The 18,752-nt window shown below is 43.9% G+C and overlaps 1 long non-coding RNA gene across 2 annotated transcripts in view; it reads right to left on the minus strand.

Annotated features, from left to right (window-relative positions):
- Positions 1-579: 579 nt before the first annotated feature.
- LOC121816103 (uncharacterized) overlaps positions 580-18,752 on the minus strand; it is a 34,932-nt gene continuing 16,759 nt past the window's right edge. Inside the window, exons 4-7 of one of the 2 annotated variants that reach the window (XR_009595744.1) lie at positions 15,118-15,197; positions 14,065-14,181; positions 1,734-11,063; positions 580-1,374 (exon numbers count right to left, since the gene is read on the minus strand). This is a non-coding gene — a long non-coding RNA (uncharacterized LOC121816103). Of the gene's footprint in view, positions 11,064-14,064; positions 14,182-15,117; positions 15,198-18,752 lie in introns of both variants that reach the window. The other variant, XR_006055572.2, reaches the window with a different exon arrangement.

Here is an 18,752-nt window from a genome sequence, read left to right on the forward strand (position 1 = left end):
GAGATGACACTAGTCTGGATAACAAACTGCTCTGGTCTCACAAACCCTACCTGCCAACCACTCCCCCTGCCCCAACCCTGAGCAAACCCTATAAGACAGAAAATAGAATTAGAGTCTGTGGAGGGGAAGACGAAATGTAAATTGGCATAGACTTCAGCTAAGAAAAATGCTATCCCTTCCGTTTTTGTGTCTTTGACTCCACACAACTCCGGGGTTTTTCTAACTTTATTTCCTCCTGATCCATGCTCACAGCATCCTCCCACCTTCCCGCTCTGTTCTGAAGTGGAAATACAGAACCAATATCAGCTCTAACCTGATTATCTGTAAAAATTGGGCCAGTGCAGGGTCAGGGATAATAAACGCAGGCAATTTGGAAAAACCATTTAAATTTGCTTTTGGCCTACATTTGTTTGTGTGTGGGCACTCCGCAGTAGGTTTACCTTCCTAATGACGTTTTGTTTGCATTTCCTCAGCACACATTGACTGGGAAGTCAGGGCGGGGTTCAGAGAGTGGGCTGAGTGTTGAGAAAAGCAGGCTTGAGATTAAAATTTGTAAGAGTTCAGCCATAAATTGCATCGTTCATTTAACAAATATTTATTGAGCAGCCACAAATGATGGCACACAGCTCTTGGCTTTGCAGGAGTTAGAAAGTAAGTGTGAGAAACAGGGTCTGCCTTAAAGAAGCTTGCCATCTTCTCAGGAAGGGTATACACACATTTGGTGTTCATACAACTGAGATTTCACTACAGCTTTAAATATGAGCCTAAATAGCACTGATTTTAACCCAAATTATCAGCAGACCCTAAATGGCTTTTGATCTAATGAGACTCAGATAAATAGGGATTCCTCCAGGAACTATACTATGATTTTCTTTGTTTCTCTGATTGCATAAAACACACGTTTTTCAGCCTGCAGAAGACAGCAGAGGAATCACTTCCCAGGGTACACGGGCGTTCACAATCATGGGTTGGAGAGGTTTCCCCTTGAGACGGCGTGTCAGAATTTACTGATGAGTTCATCACTGAGGAAGCAAACATTCGATGTGTCACTTGTCCTCAGTCCAGGCGCTTCCTGGCAGGCCCATCACAGTCACAGCTTTCCTTTTGGTTTACATTCCGAGGCCTGAAATCTGTGACACTGTCCCTCGAAGGACAGGCGTGCGAGCTCAGTCACTAAGTTATGTCTGAGTCTTAGCGACCCTATGGACTGTAGCCCAACAGGCCCCTCTGTTGATGGGAATTTCCAGGCAAAAATACTGGAATGAGTTGCCATTTCCTTCTCCAGGGCATCTTCCTGACCCAGGGATCAAACCTGCATCTCCCACATTGGCCGGCAGCTTCTGTACCGCTGAGACACCTTCAGGGGGCAGGAGCCTTCCTCAATTCAATCATCCAGGGAAGAAAAGTGTGCCAACATGGGAAACGCAGTGAGGGCCAGGAGCCATGTTGGACGCATATGCAAAGTGGGACAAAATTGTGACTCCATAACACTAGCCCTTCACCCAGATTCTCCTAGTAAAACAGATTCCTTTCTACCCCCTTGCTGCTGTTTCCATGATGGCCAGAGGAACTGGTAAAGTGGATTGTGTGTACGTGGGAATCCCAGACCCATCCTCACTGCCCCCACTCCTGGGAAAGCACCCTGGCTGTCCGTGTTCTGTTGTGGGAGAGACGGCAGCCCCCTGTTAGGGATGAGCGAGGGACTCTCAGAAGGCACCTCTGGCCAGGCTTACCCGGTCACGATCAGCAGCAAGGTCCAAGGCATCCAGCACAGGCTCACTTGTACACGTGCCAGCCAGGTGCCTCCTCACTGCAGGTGACCTAGGAAACCACTGAGCTCGGTTCAGAGGTCAAATAACATCTTTTACACATAGTGGAAGTAAGGGTTGTTATGTGAAATGACACATATGTTAGGTATATTTATACTTTGTATCACAATTTTTAAAAAAAGTCTACTTTAGGACATTCTGCATTCATGTGGATGGACTTGAAGCCAAAGCCTTAGAAATTATCCCCTAGTATTCATGGAATAAATACTAAGGTAAGAGTCAATGTTTGCATCATGAACAAGCAAGTGACAGCATAAATAAAAGGACCAGAGATGTGGAGAGTGAAGTCCCTTCTAAAACAAGGCCATATCTAGGAGGACTGGAAACCCTTCTAGTTCCTGCATGAGTTTCCCAGAAAGGCCTCTTGTAAAGCATCACTCAGCAAGGGAAAAGCAGACACCTACTTTCTAGCTTCTCCTATAACTGAAGAGTTTTGGGAGCAAGGGAGGGAGAGAGGACAGGAGATTCAGTGCCCCAGGGTCCCTGAGAAACTTTTCAAAAGTACATCTTATAAAGACTCTGATTCCTCTTTATAACTGGTGCTAACCAATGCAACCTGCTAAGCTGAGCAGGTGGAGATTTGAACACCAAGATCGAGCAGGTAATTAACCACCTAGGTAGGAAGACCTGATATCCCTAGAAATGCCTTCTCTACTCTTAAAATTAATGTGGGAGTATTTTATTTCCAAAGCCAAATTCCCCTGAAGAGGTAACACTTTAGACTGTCTGTCATATACATCTCAGAGTGAATTTGTTTCAGATCCCGTTCTAAAACTAAGTATTGGTAAGAACAAGAAAAGAACATGACAACCCCACCTGGCTTGGAGCATGGATCCCCAGTCTTTCTGGCACCAGGGATGGGTTTCATGGAAGACAACTTTCCATGGACTGGGGCGAGGGGTGGGGGGTGATTGGGGGTTGATTCAAGCACATTACATTTACTGTGCCCTTTATTTCTGTTGCTCGTGTGTCTTCACTCCAGCCTCTTCCCTAATCAATGCAACCTGACTACAGAGTTTCTGCCCACACCACCTCCCAGGAGGTGGTGGAAAGAAAACCCTGGCCTGGGCCCCACAGTGTCCTTCAAGGAGGGGCATGCAGGAGAGACTGACATGTCAGCTGTCAGCCCTGAGCCAAAGAGCTGCCGTCTCCACGGAGGCGTGCCTGGGCTCCCCCACCCTGGGATGAAACCAGGGTTCAGACAAGAGGCTTGAAGCCATCCATGGACTGACAGCATAATACCCATGACTTTCACAGTATGTGTCTTTCAGCTGCAGAAATAAGGGCAGGGTAATTTTAGCTCCGCGTGTGTTAGCACAACTCCATTTCTCCTACCACCAGACTGGCTCCAGACAGAGACCCATTGTGTTCTTCTGCATCAGGGCACTCAGACGCTGAAGAATCACAGACTGGGGACTTCCCTGATGGTTCAGTGGCTCAGACTCCATGTTCCCAGTGCAGGGGGCCCAGGTTTGATCCCTGGTCAGGGAACTAGACCCCACCTGCAGCACTGAAGATCAAAGATCCCACATGCTGTAACTAAGACCTGGCACAGCCAAATACATATTAAAAAGAAAAGAAAGAACCACAGAGTGCAAACTCCGGGGAGTCAACTGGGGCTCAGGCGGAGAACAAGGCTCAAGGCTACCAGCAGTTCTCAGCCCACAGCCCAGAGCTGCGTGTCCTGAAGTGACGACCTCTGAACATCCAAGGGGACATGGTGCTCCCAGCACCTGCTGGCTGATGCACAGCTCCCTTAAAAGCAGCTCTACGCAAACAGAGCACAGTGGAAAGAGGACTCCCCTGTGCCGAACACTCGTCCGGCCAGCATCCTGTGACCTAGAAAGGAAGAGTGAACTAACCGCCCTCCTTCTCCTCCTTTTTCTTTCTTTGGTTTGAGAGGTTGTTCTTTTTCCTGATTTTCTTCCTACTTCTGCAGATGTGCTTTTATGTATAAGTTGGGGTCATTTTTTTTTAATTCCTTATAGGATATTATCTACTCTCACTTTCCTAATTTGATGGGTCTTATATTTTAGTGGAAAAACCTAGGATCTCATCATTTCCACTCTAACCAATTTTGCCCTCCTCAGCTGTTCTCTCTTTGCTCACCAAAGACCAGGCACAAGTGCTTAGTGAAGGGAAAGATTCAAGAATCTGAACTATAAAGTATGTACAAGTGCCCAATCTTGTGCTCAAACCCATCTGAGCCAGTTGAAGACAAAGACCTTTCCTCTCTTTAATTACAGTCTCCACATCGATGTGGCCCCTCACATCTGATCGCCTTTAGGATCCAAGGACTGCATTTCCTCCGCTCCTGGTGAACGGTAAGTTACTCCAAAGGGCCAAAGACTATATGACATATCATGGGATGACCAGGCTTTGGCCTGGATAACACTCACTGGCACTCCCCTGTCTACTTGGGACAAGCTACCTATTCCCTGACGTTAAGAAAAATATACTGAGTTGCAAACTATTGTCAAGTTAATTCTTATTTTTTCAAATCTCACCCCTGCCCCTTAATTGCTCTGGGAACTCAAGCAACTTCAACATTTCTTTGCCTCAGTTTTCTCCTCTTAAAATAGAGATAACAAAAATTATGTGTCCCTTAGGGGTCACGGTATCCAATCAGTATGAAACACCTACAGCAACAGACTCCAACTCTGGACAGCTTATCCAACAAGATAGCACATAGGCTGAAGGGAAAAAACTAGATGCTGAGGTCCTAGAAAAGGCTGGGAAACACCAAGATTCCAGGTTACAGAAACGAACACTGTCCTTAGGGCAGTGGGGATTCATCAGCTCCATTCACTGTTTCCACCTTGTTTCACTCAACTCAGGTATTGTATTTGCAAGAGAAAGAGGCTGATCGGTCCAGGACAGATCACACACCTGTCTTTGATAATGGTGGAGGACATAGAAATCACATGTGTGGTATAAAGCCTAAAATTAAGACCTAGGGATTTCCCCTGGCAGTCCAGTGGTTAAGACTCCATTCTTCTAATGCAGGGGTCACAGATTTGATCCCTGGTCAGGGAACTAAGATCCCACATGCCATGCAGTGCAACCAAAAAAAGAATTTAAAATTAAGACCCAATATGATATGTGCCTTGACATCTGGGCAAAATTGGAGGGCTTTGACTGATCTAACCACAATTCTCCTCCCTTTCTGCTCCTGCAAATAGGGCTCCCCAGCCAAATGATTTTTCACGCAAAGATGGGCTCAATAAAGGACAGAAATGGTCTGGACCTAACAGAAGCAGAAGATATTAAGAAGAGGTGGCAAGAATACACAGAAGAATTGCACAAAAAAGATCTTCATGACTCATATAACCACAATGGTGTGATCACTCACCTAGAGCCAGACATCCTGGAATGTGAAGTCAAGTGGGCCTTAGGAAGCATCATACGAACAAAGCTAGTGGAGGTGATGGAATTCCAGTTGAGCTATTTCAAATCCTAAAAGATGATGCTGTGAAAGTGCTGCAATCAACATGCCAGCAAATTTGGAAAAAGCAGCAGTGGCCACAGGATGGGAAAAGGTCAGTTTTCATTCCAATCCCAAAGAAGGGTAATGCCAAAGAATGCTCAAACTGCCGCACAATTGCACTCATCTCATACACTAGCAAAGTAATGCTCAAAATTCTCCAAGAGAGGCTTCAATAGTATGTGATCCATGAACTTCCAGATGTTCAAGCTGGTTTTAGAAAAGGCAGAGGAAGCAGAGATCAAATTGTCAGCATCTATTGGATCATCAAGAAAGCGAGAGAGTTCCAGGAAAAAAACATTTACTTCTGCTTTATTGACTATACCAAAGCCTTTGACTGTGTGGATCACAACAAACTGTGGCGAATTCTTCAAGAGATGGGAACACCAGACCACCTGACCTGCCTCCTGAGAAATCTGTATGCAGGTCAGGAAGCAACAGTTAGAACTGGACATGGAACAACAGACTGGTTCCAAATCAGGAAAGGAGTACATCAAGGCTGTATATTGTCACCCTGTTTATTTAACTTATATGCAGAGTACATCATATGAAATGCCAGGCTGAATGAAGCACAAGCTGGGATCAAGATTGCCAGGAGAAATATCAATAACCTCAGATATGCAGATGACACCACCCTTGTGGCAGAAAGTGAAGAGGAACTAAAGAGCCTCTTGATGAAAGAGGAGAGTGAAAAAGTTGGCTTAAAGCTCAACATTCAGAAAACGAAGATCATGGCATCTGGTCCCATCACTCCATGGCAAATAGATGGAGAAACAATGGAAGCAGTGACAGACTTTATTTTCTTGGACTCCAAAATCACTGCAGATGGTGACTGCAGCCATGAAATTAAAAGATGCTTGCTCCTTGGAAGGAAAGTTATGACCAACCTCGACAGCATAGTAAAAAGCAGAGATATTACTTTGCCAACAAAGGTCCATCTAGTCAAAGCTATGGTTTTTCCAATAATCATGTATGGATGTGAGAGTTGGACTATAAAGAAAGCTGAGCAGTGAAGAATTGATGCTTTTGAAGTGTGGTGTTGGAGAAGACTCTTGAGAGTCCCTTGGACTGCAAGGAGATCCAACTAGTCCATCCTAGAGGAAAGCAATCCTGAATATTCATTGGAAGGACTGATGCTGAAGCTGAAGCTCCAATACTTTGGCCACCTGATACGAAGAACTGACTCATTGGAAAAGACCCTGATGCTGGGAAAGATTGAAGGCAGGAAGAGAAGAGGATGACAGAGTATGAGATGGTTGGATGGCATCACTGACTCGATGGACATGAGTTTGAGCAAGCTCCAGGAGTTGGTGAAGGACAGGGAAGCCTGGTGTGCTACAGTCCACGGGGTCACAAAGAGTTGGACACTACTGAGAGACTGAATTGAACTGAACTGAACTGAACTGATCCAAATGACTGACCCTCCTTAACAAACAAACCAAGTGCAATTCCTGTCTATCCCTGAGTTGCTGATTTCAGTTCCCTGCCAGCTCATGGAATTACTCAAACAACTCGATCACGTCCTCACATGGGAATCAGCGGGTACCTCATCCTCTTGACACTATAAAGTGTGCCTCCCACAGCCCCTGCTGGACCAGTCTCTTCCTGTGTGCAGCCCCTGTGTGACTCTGCGTGGCCTGTGCCGTCTTCCTCCCCCAGCCTGTGAATCCATGTCACTAATAAACTTCTATTAGTCTCTCCTGTCTGGTGTCAGGCATTCTGTGTCCAGCCACCCCCATAACCCTGTGGAAGGAATCCCTGCTTCACAAATGGAGTGAAGAGGAACCCCCTTGAGTACCTGTTCCAGGAGCTGGGTAGGTCCCAAGAGGAAAATCAAGAGCTGTAACCATAGACCAGGAGGAATGCAGGTCCAGCAAGAACAACAGGTGCCCGGTACATCATGAATAGTGCTTAACACAGGGCTCGAAAACCAGAAAATGGTTCCAAAAATGTAGACAGTGGTAACATTATTCCCACATTGTCCCGGAAATCCACAAAGTCTCTGAAAATAAACCTCCCATTGTAGCATTTTCCACGTTTATAGAGTACTCTCTGCCTCTCCTCTCCAGACCCATCACTTCATGTCAGTACAGAGCATCAGGCATCAAAAAGCCAAAGGCAGGACCTCCCTGGTGGTCCAGGGGCTAAGACTCTGAGATCCCAGTGCAGAGAGCCTGGGTTTGATCCCTGGTTAGGGAACTAGATCTGGCATGCCACAACTAAGACCCAGCGCAGCCAAAATAAATAAACATTAAAAAAAAAAAAAAAGCCGGGGGCATCATTAGAACAACCACAGCTGTGGGCCCCAAAGCAGGAAGTACAAAGACACTGGCAGCAGCCCCGTGCATGGGATTCCTGAGTTGAGCAGACGGACAAGGCAGCAGCACGCCACACAAGCACCTCGCTCTGCAAGTAACATCACTGCGTCAGACTGGAAGGGAACAGGGGATGGCCCAATGCCCCCTGCACAGAGCCACACCCCTGATCATTTACCTCCTCCAAGTAAGAGGAACACAATTAAAAGCACTACTTTGGGTGAGCACTGGCCTTCTGGGCAGAATGTGTAGCTAGTGCCTGTTGGTTTATCCCAATCACAAGCGCCACAGAGCCCCTGACCCAAACATCAACCTGTTGCCTATCATTCTGCCACTCACATGTCATTCTTCCAGTTTCTGAGTATTTTTCAAAATAACACAGGTCCCACCTTTTTAGCAAATACCTTACATCTGCAGTCATTTGCTCTCTTTCCGCTGAGAAATGAAATAGGACACAGGCTGGGTACCTGTCTGGAAGCAGAACAACCGACTAGGACAAGACCCAGGAGGGAGGAAAGGAGGGCTGAGCAGTGGCCAGGGACACACACCAGTGACAAATATCAAGACAGCTACTCAGGAGACCAGGGTCAGCCATCACTGAACCCACCTTGAGCTCTGGGACCATGCAGCTAAGTGGTGTTGCAGCCTGGCTTCGCTCTAAACTCTGTGCCAAGCACGCGGCTTCCGCCTCAACAGCCAGGGGTATGCTGGCCCCATATGTTGGCTAAATTCCCAAAGTCCCCAGATGTTGCCAGGACCTGGGATCTCAGATCTCTGAGCATCAGAATCCTACCATGGGCTTTTCACCATGCCAATCCTTATTCTCCTCCTTTGCTTCCCCCCATCCCAGAGATTTTCAACTGTGTTAGGTTTAGAAATCAAAATTCTTGAGTAGCTGCAAGCAGAGCTCTCTGTTGTTTAAGAGCAGTAAGGATAATAATTAAATGCTTATTAAATGCCAGGCTCTTTATAAATATTATCTTCTTATCTCCTATAATAATCCTCAAGGTGGGCTTTATTACTCCCACTAAACAGAGGAGTCTGGCATGTTAAAGGACTTGTCCAAGGTCACACAAATAGTCAATGACAGAGCTGGATCTCAAATCTAATTGCAAAGCCTCAAATACACTCATTGTCTCTTGAAAACATTTTTCAAGGACATCATCATGTCATAATCATGATGGGAAACTTAACCATTCACCCATGAAGAATCCGTGAAAATATGACAGATTTTTCTGAAATTTTTACTCAAGTGTTCAGGATGTAAACTACTTGGACATCAATTCCTGGCCACAGTTGATCACATTACTCAGGTCTCAGAGAGCCAGACCCTGTCCTAGAAGCTAGATAAACAAATGTACCTTGTTGCATCTGAATTCTACCATAAAATCCTGCTCTCTTTTTGTCTGTTTCTAGAATCCTTATTGATATATCTCTTCAATGTATTCACGTATCACTCACAGCTAGTCCCTGGCTTGGAGCACCATATGAACAGCATTTATACCTTTTTAAAATGTGGGCACCCTTTAAAATATTCACATTTTACAAGAAACAATACCATTTAGGATGTTCCAACAGAAAAGCATTCTTTTCCTTCTGTTCTTCTATTGTAGTCATGGAGACTTCAAATTTGGTTGAAATGAACAGACAAAATTAAAACCTGCACAAAAAGCTGATATCAGAGCAAATAACAATGACAGTTGATATTTCAGGGGGTTTTTGTGTCTGAGGAAATCAATCATCCTACAGACGTTACCTCTTGCTGATCTCTCACTAAGGCAGGGAAAGGACAGGTGTTCCTGCCCCCGTGAGATCCACATGGAAACCGTGGTAAACGGAGACTGGGTCTGGGCCTCAGGGAAACACACAGCTGAAACAGACACTTGCTCCCACCCAGTTATTTGGCATCAGACTGGTCAAATTAATCATCTGAAGTTAATGTTTTCATCAGTCAACTCAGCCACATTGATCTGTACAGACAAGAACTGTCAGATGTATCAACAAACCATGGAGATATGCATAAACCTGTTCTCCCCCTAAACCCCTGTCCCAACATTGAGCAGAGTTCCATATGCTGTACAATAGGTTTTTGTACAGCTGAGTCCCTTCACTGTGCACCTGAAACTGTCACATTGTTAATCGACTATACCCCAATATAAAATGTTTTTGGTGTGAAAAAAATAAATAAATAAAATTAAAATAAAAAAACAAACCATGGAGAAGAGCTAAGAATAAACCTCAGGTTGTTCCATTGAATGTGGGGCTTTCAAACACCTCCCCGCCCTGCCCAGACATTGCTCACCTTGATGGCTGCAGGTGTCCTACATATATCTCCGCATTGTCACCGGGGGAGGGAAGGGGTCACTAAAACACAGATCTGATCACCTTACTGCCCCTGGTGGCTAGGGCATGGACTTGAAACTGCCTGATGACGCAGTCCTTCCTGATCTGACCTCTTGCCTAGGGTTCTGTCCCTGAGACTCTCACTTCCCATCCCGACTGCCACGTCATAGTTGTAAGAAGCTATTGGCGACTAGCAGTCGTTTAAATATTCCAGACTGTTGCCTGGCCATACGACTTCTCACGACCATATGCCTACGACCCAACCTCCACCCACCATCGCCTGTATGAAAACAACCATTTATCCCTCTTTCTTACCTTTTTAAGACATTTTTATTGTGGTATAGTTGCTTCACACACAGTGTTCTGCTTACTTTTTTAAAGCAATGTCTTATTGTTTTAGAAAAAAAAAGCACATGGAAAGTATAGTTAATAAAGAAAACTAGAAACAAGAAAACTAAAAGCATATATAATCCCATTGTGCACAGATAACATCTTGTTAGTATTTTGGGTATATTCCTTACAATCTTCTTTATATGAACAAGTAGAGACGTTTTCTAACACACCAATTGGAACTTCTGAAACTCAGCTTTAGTGCCACTTCCTGTAAGATGATTTTTCTAACCTTTTCTCCCCCTCATCTTCCCAAACTTAATCATGCTGTCTCCCACTCACCCTTCAGGTCTCCGTTTAAATGTCATATCCTCAGACAGTCCTTTCCTGACCCTCCCCCAAGAATATAATTTATATCACCCCATTTACTCTCTCTCTCTCTGAGAACACAGACTTTCTCTTTCATCACTTTATCTGAATTTATAATTGTATATTTACTTGTGTGTTTATACGTTTGCATCTTTCCCATTAGACTGATAAATTCATGAATGTTGGGGACATATCTTGTCATGCTTATCACGCAGCCCAAAACCTGAAACAGCATCTAGTTTCATCAAACACACAATGAATATGTTTAATAAACTGATGGATGGCAGTTCCCTTCTCCATACCCCCACAAACATCTTACCAATCTCTGCCATGTCTCTACTTACGTATTTTATGATACCAGTTGCTCACCTGAATTCACTTAACTGAATGCTCCTGGAAGAAAAAGACGGTGTTTAAGTCTATGACTTCATTCTTAACATATGACCTCATAACATATGACCTCAATACATCTGTATCACACAACGCCCTGCCCGTGACATATGGTCAGTTCTTTTGGATGATTTTAAATGAATGAATGAATTGCTGTACAGGCAGGACAGCTTGCCAGTGTTGCTCTTGGGTGGTCCCACTTCTTATGTAAATTCTTTATTCCTGGTTTTGCTTAGTAACAGTTTCCACATAATACCAAAATATTGCTGAAAAGTGAAAACATTGCTTCTTGCTCCAGATGTTTCATTTTCAGAAGCCAAACATCCAGATCATTTCACACATATGCGAAATCGAGTGTTTTTTCATCCAGGTGTTTGGCATCTTCTTGGACCATTCAGAGGCGAGGGGGGTGGAAAAAAAAAACAAAAACACCATATGCTTTGCCCCTCCACCACCAACAAAACTAAATAAATATAAATAGGTTTAGACACAACTAAAATAATAATTTCTGTGATTAAAGCTCGCATTTTCAGTGCACCATAATCTTTCCACATTTAAAGAGCGCTGGTTTACATAAGAGACAACTGTTATGTGGGACTATCAGTGAGTTTTCTTTCAGCTATAAATGAAAAAACCCAACAGAAAATGACTTAAATATCAATAATTTTAGTACAGCACATAAAAGGACATCTGGAGGTTGGCTAATGCAACACTTCAGCAGCACCAACAAAGATCCCAGTGCTTTCTCTTTCTGCTCTGCCTCTCTGAGAAAACATCTTCTGCACAGTCTCAAAGTGGCGGGAAGAGGACCAGGTGTCGCACACACAACAAGCAGCTTCCTTCAAAGAAGGCTGTTATTGTGACTCCCCTGAAAGTCCAGTGGTTAAGACTCTGTGTTTCCAGTGCAGAGTGTATGGGTGTGATCCCTGGTTAGGGGCATCTCAGGTGGCGCTAGTGGTAAAGAACCCGCCTGCCAATGCAGGTAGACATTAAGAGATACAGGTTTGATCCCTGGGTCGGAAAGATCCCCTGGAGAAGGGCATGAAAACCCACTCCAGTATTCTTGCCTGGAGAATCCCATGGACAGAGGAGCCTGGCGGGCTACAGTCCATAGTGTCGCACAGTCGGACACAACCGAAGCGACTGAACACGCACGCACAGGGAACTAAGACACTAGAGGGAACAGTCAAAAAAATAAAATAAAAAGGAAGACAGTTAATCCCATGCACCTCTTTACACTGGTAAAGCACGCTTTAGCACCCTTCCCCTCCCCATCTCACTTCTAGCCCTAGAGATCAAGATTGAGTCAAATGTCCATGCTCAACCTAGTTATTGGAAAGAGGAGTAAGATTAACACAATTGCTTTAGATCAATGGTTTTCAAGCTTTAGCCCAGATGGGAGTCATTCAGAGGATTTGTTAAAACAGACTGCTGGGCTCTACCCTAAGCTTTTGATTCAATAGATCTGTGGTGGGGCCTGAAATTCTGCATTTATAGTAAGTTCCAAATGATGCTGATGCTGCTCAGCTTGGGACCACATTTGAAAGCCTCTGGCAGAGAAAAGATATGAACTATCTTCCAGGGATGGGGAGAGGGACAACCTGCCAAGTACCTTGGTTGCCTGAGAGACATACAGATTCATGATTTTCTTTGCATGGAAGACGGGAGTGGCTCTGGGCTGGCAATATTAGGGTCTAGCACAGTGAAATAGAATCATAATAGCTGGAATGTATTCATTGTTGAGTCCTGCCCCAAAGCCACAGGTGCAAGGCCTTGCACTAAGACTGCAGAAGCAGAGCCCAGAACCAAGGTTACCTCCAAAGCTGACTGAGCCCCTTTGTAACCATTGCCAAAAGCCCCCAGATAAACACTAACAAGTTTCCTGACTCCCGATTAAGCAAAGATGCCCACTCAGTAACCCTAGAGCACCTCAACCAATCACCTAATACCAACCTTCCAGCAGGAATTTTCTTTGTCTTGAGGCAATAAAAATTGGCTATTAACTCATGAAAATGCTCGACTCTCAGGAGTTGTTGGCCCACTGCTCTCGGAGGGCCCATTTTATCTCTGCTGTTTGTTCTTAATAAACTCCCTCCTTTCTGAAATGCCCTGTGGCTGGAAATTCTTCTGCAATCCATGCTCGGACTGCCTCAACTTTCATTATTATTGTTGTTCCATCACTCTGGGTAGCTCTCTTTACTATAACTAGCTTTCTAACTAGGACACTCATCTGCACAGAATTAGGGAGATGATACAAGCACTGAGAAAATGCCCAGTCCATTTTTTTATTTGAAGAAATATATTTAGTTGTGTCTACATAGTTAGATGAAGGCCACATGATGTCCTGTTATAAGAAAGTGAAAATTGTGCTCAAATTCAGCCTCAGCTGAAGGAGAAAGTTGAGGCTGTTTGGGGAGAGAATAGGTGGATGTAGAAGAGGCTACTGGAAATATCAGTAACTTCCCTGTGGAAAAGAATTGGGCTCTTCTTTCCTCCTAGAACCAACCAACAGGTGTCTCCTTCCTTTTATCTGCCAATGACTTGAACTGAAGTTGGTGAAATAAAATGATGACTCTGACCTCAACACACAGACAGAATCAGCTCTCCAGCTCATTTCACTGACAACGCCCCAGATTAAGGGTATTTAGCCATTCAAAGGACTAAAAGTTTCATGTTTCAGCAGCTCTGAGAGAGAGATCTGCCCTGATGGACCACCCAATCTCAAACAGTGCCCCACAAACCACTGCTACGCTTTTTCTGATTTGATTGATTGATTGATTTGGCTGTGTTAGTTCTTAGTTTCAACTCATGTGCTCCATCCAGGAGTGCTCAGGCTCAGCAGTTCTCACACAGTGACGTGTGGGATTTTAGTTCCCGGATCAGGGATCAAATCCACATCCCCCGCATTGCAAGGCAGAGTCTCAACCACTGGGCCGCCCAGGGAAGTCCCCCTCATTGTTACTCTTGAGTCCCTTTCCTGTTGTATTTTCCTCTGAGGACTTACCAGGATCTGAAATTACATTGCTGCTTGACTTCTTTATTGTCTGCTTCCCGCGTAAGAAAGAAAGTTCCAGGAAGGGAGGAATGTTGTCTGTCTTGATCGCTGGTAGGTCCTCAATTCCTAGATGGATAGTAATTGCTAATTAAATATATGTTGAATGAACAAATAAACAAATACAGAAGTGGAAATTTAAATAACAGAGACAAACCATCTCTGTCTCAAAACTGGAAATTTTATCAGTGATGAGACAGAAACCTATTATCCTAACAGTATATTCATTAACATTTCATCAAATGAGAGAAGAGAAACTGTGAAAACTGTCATCCATGAAGCTGGGATGAGGGCCTAAACTGCATACTGAGATTTAGGCAAGTCTAAGCATGATCAGAGCTGTGACAAGCTTCGCCACTGGGGACAGAATATGTCCTAAGGTCAGGCAGAGTTGACTCCAGGACAGAGCAGTGTTGCAGGAGCATTTTTGAGGCTGGCCAGGGTTCTGCTCCTCAGGGTTCTCAGGTTCTCCTACAGTCGTGGTCTCATATGTGAGTTCTAGAGAGCGGGGACTAAGGCAAAAACCTAAAGGGAACAGAATGGATTCAACAGCTGGTGCAGTGGACAATCAGCAGCTGCATTTGGAATGGGAAAGGCTGGAGATATCAAGGACAGGCAGCACCATGCTCCCTTCAGAGACATCACAGACATCTTCATAAGGTAATAGGGGCAAAGCCTTCACTTAATATTAGCAACATTTTCCAAGTCAGCCACACCTGAGTTGGATATCAGCAATGGAGCCTTGAGCAGACATCCTTGGCATGATGGTGGCCATAATACCTCAGTGGCTGGAGACATCACCTAAACTGATCATAAAGGAGAAAATCAGTAGAGACAGCTGAGAGGACGAGCTCATGAGTACATGTTAAATAACACAGAATCCAGCACCCCAGAACACTAGGAAAGGAACTAAAGAATAAAAACACGGTTCGATACCTAGTATCACAACTCTCTTTTACAGAAAGTCTTTCTACAGTTTTAATCGCCATAGTATGCTGTACTTACTCCATTCAGTGGCTCAGACAGTAAAGCGTCTGCCTGCGGTGCACGAGACACAGGTTCGACCCCTGGGTTGGGAAGATCCCCTGGAGAAGGAAATGGTGTACTTATCAGAATAAAGTGACCCAAATAAAACTAGGCCATCTTAAGGAACTCTCCTCTCACCTGAATCCAGGTGAGAAATGAGACAAATCCATTGACAAATTAGAAAGACGCAGGCACATTCACAAATCTGACTTTAAGAGCATCAGATGAAAACAAGAGGTTGTTATGGGAAAGCGCAAGAGATTTAGAGGGCCTGACAGCTCTTATCCCAAATCAGAACTGTCTCAAAATTACTTTTAAAAATCATTCTTTCCCACTCCAACTCCCTCCAGCCGCGACTACAATGTCCCCACACGGGCCCCCAATCCAGGTCCCTCGTGTCTCAGCAGTTCCTCATTTCCCACTAGTCCCGGTGTCTCATTGTTATTCCCAGCCCTTTGTTCTCCCTGTCTGCTTCCTTTCCTGCCCTCTCCACCACCAAGGGCAGGAGCTGAACAGCACTGAGCAGCCTTCCTCCTGAGAAGAGAGTATTAGCACTTATGGTCGTTTTTCCTCTATCACAGAAATCAAAACCAGGGAAAATTTCCTCTGACAAGAGATTAAAAACTAGATCCTTTCTAATAATTCATGTATTAAAAGGAAATGTACTTTTATAAGTGACACCAAAAAGGAGAAAATTGAGGTGGATGTAGGAGAAATAGGATACCTTGAAGCCAAAATATTAAAGCTTCTGGAAATTCTCAAAATCCAAAGGAAAAGGCTCTTTTTCATTTATACAGATTGGGGAAAGAGGAAAAAATGTAAAGCAGAGAAATCAATATTAATGCAATATGTTTCTATAATTTACAGCTACTGCTGTTAATAGCAAAGAATATAAAATATGCTACATGCTCTAACCGGATTGCTCACAAAATTGTCTTTTTCCTCCAATCTCCCTGTCTAATTTGACCATACCACCCACCCACCCCACCCCCCATTCTTTCCAATCTAATTTATTCCACTTACCCTAGGCTCCAATCAGAGTAGGCATAATTGGTCTTAGTTTCTGTGCTATTCATACAATTTCTGCTTCCTCAGATGTTTCTCTTTTAAATCATCTGATAGTTTTATCGTTGTTATCAAAAATTTATCTTAAATATTTTATTCAGCACTTTAAATTTTTTCCAAAAGATAAAGGAGATTTGAAGAGGAAAAAAGTCTTTTTTCACTTTCTTTTTCTTTCCTTTTTCTCCCTTTGAGCCTTTATAATTTCTATTTCAGTATCCCAAAAGTTGCAAATGGGTTTTTGAAAAATGACTGAATTTAACCTCAGATTATTATAGGAAAATGACTAGTCATAAGAGAGCAATGGACCTACATAGTGTAATTTGAGACTGTTGAAAGCTCTTTCACAAATATCTTCACTAACCTGCTCTATGACCTTAAATTCCTATTATATAAGAGTATAAATCTTTTTAAAGCATTAGGTTTTCTCTTAAAATGAAACTATCCATGGAAAGGATAATGTCTCATTTCTCTGCTCAAAAAATCATCCACTGATACCCTACTAGCTACTAAATAAATTCAAAGTTCTTCAACTGGTCATTCGGGGCTCTCAGAGGTACACTAACCCTGCACTTTCAGCATCATTCTCACTCCCCTGCCAACCCCGCTCAGAAACTCAGTACCCAACAGAGCGACTGCACTGCTTCCATCGTCACACGGCCTTCTTGCTTGCATCTCTGTATATCCTCTCCTCTGCTTATAAAGACACCAGTCACTGGCTTAACGACTCATCCTACCTTGGTATGACCTCATCTTAACTAATTACATTTGCAAAGGGTCTATTTTCAAATAAGGTCACATTCTGAGGTTCTGAGTGGGCATGATTTGGGGCAAACATGATTTAACCAATTACATGCTCCAAAACTTAATCAATATGTATGATTTCCCATCACGGTTTCATGAAGCTCAGGAATCCAGGAGTGCTTTTTCTGGATGGGTCTGACTCTGGTTCCGACAAATTCACAGTCCAGTTGTCAGTCCTCGGGCCTCAGTGTCTCCCCACATGGGCTTGGTTCCATTGGCCGCCTGAGTTCCTTCCTGACCAGGAAGCTGACTTCCCCCAACGTAGTGATTCAAGAGAGACTGAGAATAATTAGCCTCCAGTTAAAATAAATACATTTAAATTTAAAAAAAGAGAGAGACTGAGAGAAAGAAAGACAGAGACAGAAGGACAGAGAGAATATGAGCAAAGGAGTAAGAGAGTGCCCAAGGCAGAAACTGCACTTTTATAACCTAATGTCAAAAGCGACATACCACTACTATGCTGGATTCTTCTGGTCCCACAGACCGTCCCTCATCACAGGAGGAGACGACACAGAGTGTGGAAACCAGGAGGCTGGGATCCTTGGGGGCCATGTTGGAGGCTGCCAGCCACAATAGTAATGCAACCCAATATATCATGAGAGCAAGTTTTAAATGTATGTAAATTATTCCTTTATATAATGCAATTTCAGATTAATTTTCCATTATATATTCAGAACTACTGACGATTCTAAATTTTTAAAGTATTATAGAGGACTTCCTTGGTGGCCCAGTGGTGGGGCTTCACCCTCCAGTGCAGGGGGTGCAGGTTCAATCCCTGGTGAAGATGCTAAGATCCCATTTGCCTTGCAGCCCAAAAACCAAAACAAAACAGAGGCAAGAGTATAACAAATTCAATAAAGACTTTTGAAATGGTCCACCTCAAAACAAAATCTTAAAAAATAATAAAGGTATTATAGAAATATGTCCCGAAGTTAATGACTAAAACAGACCCCAAAACATAAGAGATGCTCACTACGCTCCCCTAGAGGGCTGTTGCTAACTTCCTGGACTCAGACTAGGTGTGTCTTAACACTTCTTTGTACACTTCTTAGACCAAGAAGAACATCTAAATCTTCCCACGTTTTCAAAACTAGCAAAATAATCTCGTTATCCTGCAGAGTCAGGAGAAAGAACACACAAGAGGGGACCTGGTGACATGAATGCAGATGAATGCTAGCTCTGGGATCCAAGAGCCCCTCAATTGAGGAGGAGCAGTAAGAAGGGCCAGGGTAGCTGTGGGACCCACTGAACCCCAGGAGTCAGAAGAAGAACCAAAAAATGAACTTGCTGATACCCAGCACCATGTTGTAGGGTTGAGCTTGTATGGCTGGTATTCTTGGGATTCTAGAAGTAGTGTATTTTCAACTAGTCTGTCTGTCGAGAACTCTGGTAGCCTCAGCTACACAGTGATGCCCAAGGTTGAAATCATGTGAATCAATCAGCCAGGCCTTCCTCAGGCCCAGCCAGAAGAAAGACACATTAACTGAGCTTGAAAAACAAACAACGCACAACCCCACTAAACTAATAGAACATTAAAGTTAACAATTCATGAATAACTAACATTTGCACACCTTTTAAAGTTTGCACAACAGAGAAACTAGTTAATAAATTGTGAACACTTAGGCACAAGTAAGAAGGAAACGGCAACCCACTCCAATATTCTTGCCTAGAGAATCCTGTGGACAGAGGAGCCTGATGGGCTGCTGTCCCTAGGGTCGCACAGAGTCGGACACAACTGAAGTGACTTA

This window comes from Ovis aries, chromosome 12 (genome assembly GCF_016772045.2).
Source record: "Ovis aries strain OAR_USU_Benz2616 breed Rambouillet chromosome 12, ARS-UI_Ramb_v3.0, whole genome shotgun sequence".
NCBI lineage: Eukaryota > Metazoa > Chordata > Mammalia > Artiodactyla > Bovidae > Ovis > Ovis aries.